The sequence below is a fragment of the Olea europaea genome, chromosome 7 (genome assembly GCF_002742605.1).
Source record: "Olea europaea var. sylvestris chromosome 7, O_europaea_v1, whole genome shotgun sequence".
Taxonomy (NCBI): domain Eukaryota; kingdom Viridiplantae; phylum Streptophyta; class Magnoliopsida; order Lamiales; family Oleaceae; genus Olea; species Olea europaea.
Genome location: NC_036243.1, coordinates 11,116,380 through 11,120,031, shown reverse-complemented (window position 1 = coordinate 11,120,031; position 3,652 = coordinate 11,116,380).

Here is a 3,652-nt window from a genome sequence, read left to right as displayed (position 1 = left end):
TGAGTTAAATCGCGGGATGTGTCCCAAGAGGCTAGGAAATAAGAGTTTGCCCGTATATTGGTACTTACAAAGTGTCCAATTCCATATCTCAATAATCGAACCCTCACAATGCGGCTGCCAGCAAGGTTGAGACTACCTCACTCCTGTCCTTTACACTATTGGATTATGCCCCGAGGGGCAAACAATATGAAATTATGTATTATGATTGTTGCAGGAATTCTAGGTTCTATCTAATAACTATTTATAGAGATAGAATAGTTTTTATCCTTCTACAATAATAATTTCACGTTCAAATAGGAGTTTTAATTAAAATCCAAATTAAACTTGTTTACATTTAATTGTATGTGTAGTCATAGAATTTCAATTACAATTATAATTAAGTTTCCTACTTCTATAATAAAAACAACTAAGAACAAAATTTTATTGTAATTACAATTAAACCAAAACTATCATAATTATTGTAATTAAGTTTTAATGCTTTATAGAACTACCATGATGACCTGATCGGACATATACTATCCAAACTCCAATAATTAAATCCTGTCCAGCGACCCTACGCCTTCCAATCTAATTATTAGTTTTTATTTTTTTCACTAAATGTAAAAGACTGAACTCTTGAAATATATAAAATCACAAAAACTAATAAATCTGTAATACTTTTTTATGATCTGTCGTATATGTATTTTATCCTATCCAAGATGCGACAATTATGCACGAGCATAAATGATCGTTTTGCTCTTTTAATTATTTTAACTAATTTAAGTATCATTTTCTTCAGTGATCCTACAAACTAATCACAAATTTCGAAATTTAGACGTCGCTAAATATTGAGCTCAGATTTTAACCGTTCAATAAAAAATATTTAAATAGTTACTCTACCAAGTATAATATAGTTTAGCTTACTTTCGTGCTCGCTCATTCTCAAGTTCCCAACTTATCAAAATATTTGACCAATCAAATTGATCTCTCCTACTGATGAATTAAAGAATCATTAAAATCACAACAATATATACATAGGGATGGCAATCAGGCTCGTCGGCTCGAGTCGCCCACGACTTGGCTCGAAAAAGCCCGAGACAGCTCTGATCAAGCCTCATTTTGGAGTGCCGGGCAAAGCACAAGTAAGCCCATGTGGGTCGCCAGTTTGGGATCACAGGCCTATATTTTATATATAAAAATAAATAAATTTAAAAGGCCGCAACACACTCCCTTTTAAGGCAGCGTGCTACTACCTTAGCTGAGTGTTGCCTTCATTTAACAAAAATCAAAATGAAAACTAAGCTTGCCCGACTCAGCTCAAAAAGGCTCGAGCTGAAAACTCGGGTTAAGTCTAAATTTTTTGGCCGAGCAAAAGCTTGACTCGGTTTGGCCCGAAAAAAGTTTGCTCATTTTACTCAAGCCTTAAGTTTCAAGTCGATTCGTTGACATCCCTATCTATATACAGAACCATGTTAAATGATTAAGATGAATTACATAGCAGTCAAGTGAAATTTAATTCTCCACGATCATGCTAGAGAATTAAAATCGACACGTGGTCCGTTCAATACCCACCAATTGTACTGGTGTCAACTTTAACTATTTCTATGATAAGGACAAATCACAAACTTGAATAATGAATCAATTAACGTTACTACCTTCCAGTATAAAGTGACAATTCTTATACATTGGTTGCGAATAAATTATTTATGATCAAAATATAAGTTATGTCACACCGTACTTCTCAACGCAAGTACCTAACTTATGCCCCCGTTTGGCCCCCATTTTTGGTAATGAAAATGGGGGAAATAGTGTTTTGTTGAAAAAATTGGTGGTTGAAAAAGAAGGAAAAATTTTCGATTTACGTGTAATATTATTTTATAAAAGATTGTGTGGTTGAAAATAGGAGAGAGAAAAATAGAATGTAATGAAATATAATTTAATGGGGATCAAAAATGTAATATTATCACAAGTGATCATAGACACTTTAATTCACATGCTTAATAATAAAATTACAATTTTTTATTATAAACTATTATTTTATCATAGCAAAATATACTACATTGGCACATAACCCAACACTCCACTCATCCTAACTCTTCTAAAATGGGTGAACTGGATAGAAGGCCTATCAATACGCTCAATTTCCAAAGCACCTTGCTTTAAATATGAAACTTGAAGAAGCGTTGTGAATTAGAGTCTATTAATTCTCAAGTGGCACTAGATGCAGCCAAATCCTTCCATTGAACTAGTACTTCTTTCTCTAGAGGCTATCCTAGTAGTGCTTGTCATACTCCCAAAACTTAATCGGGTTCCATAACACATTTCAAGTTAGCAACAACCTAGGGAGGAAGCAATTGACTTGCTTCCCTTGATCCCAAAGCCCTTTTTAGTTGCAAGACATGAAAAATTAGATATATTGTAACAACAAGGAATTAGGACGAAGAATAGCTTTTACATTCTGGGTTAGAGCTATCAGAAGGCAAACCAACATCGCTAATTGTCCATCTACTTGTATTAGTCATTTAATGTGTTGTCGGACCAAGAGTCTCATTGTTCATCCCATACAAAATCTGATCTAAAGACTGAATTTTTCGAACACCACATTTAGTAGCTAAGCTGGAATTTAATCGAGCAACAATAGCGACTATAGTATCTTATGAAACTCTATAGCCATTGACTTCAGACTTGTAAATTGGGCCTGCTTCTCCCTGAGCTTATTTTAACAGTAAGTTTCCTTGGATACTATACTCGTTAGTGGCTCACGTGTTTTTCCATATAGACTTCAAACCTTATTGCCAGCCTATTGACATATTTCTCTTGAAGCAGCTCATTAACCAATCCCTCCCCACGTCCTTCAAAATCAAGCAACAATAGCGATATTGGTAATTATATTTATAATATAACTTTTATTTGTTGCACAATATTTTATTTGCAATCGAAGTCCCTAACCTTTGGCATTGTCGAATTTATATCCCCAACTTTAATTCGTTGCATTCTTATTCTTAGTAGTTAATTAATTATCGTATTTTGTTCTTAATGACAGTTTCCATCAAAATATTCTGTTAGGGTGCTTTCAAACGAGGACCAAATATTTTTTGAACCTTGGCCCTTTTTGGGTTGGTGGAGTATTTGTTAAATCATAACTGTCATTTAAAATTTAGTCCTTGTTTGTTTCCAAATTTTTTGCCCAGTTTAAATTCATTTTCAGACCGTTGAATCTATTTCAATCGTGATTTTTGACTTTTTATCTCACAATGATCTCATGTGTTAGAGGGTCAAAAAATACATTATTCTCTTCAAATAATTGAAAACAAACAAGGGCTTAGTATCTCCTCCCCTTTGTTTTCCCTCATGGCTCATAACTTATTTTGGATTTATGTGAAATTGATATTATATACTTGACTAGTCTTTCTTATTTAGGGATAAACAGGTTGCATTGGAATACGCTTATACTCTTTTTCTGCCCTCCTAATAACAGCAATATTGGTAAATAGTGAAAATTTCCTTATATATATAGCAAATAGTGAAAATTTCCTTCTATATATAGCAATTTTATGCTCTCTAAATCTCCAAAAGAGCAAAATCAGAGACATCTAATTCGATTATGTTTTTTTCGTTAAGAGCGCATATTCTTTGTCATAGAATTCATAAAATAGATACAAAAATTCAAACT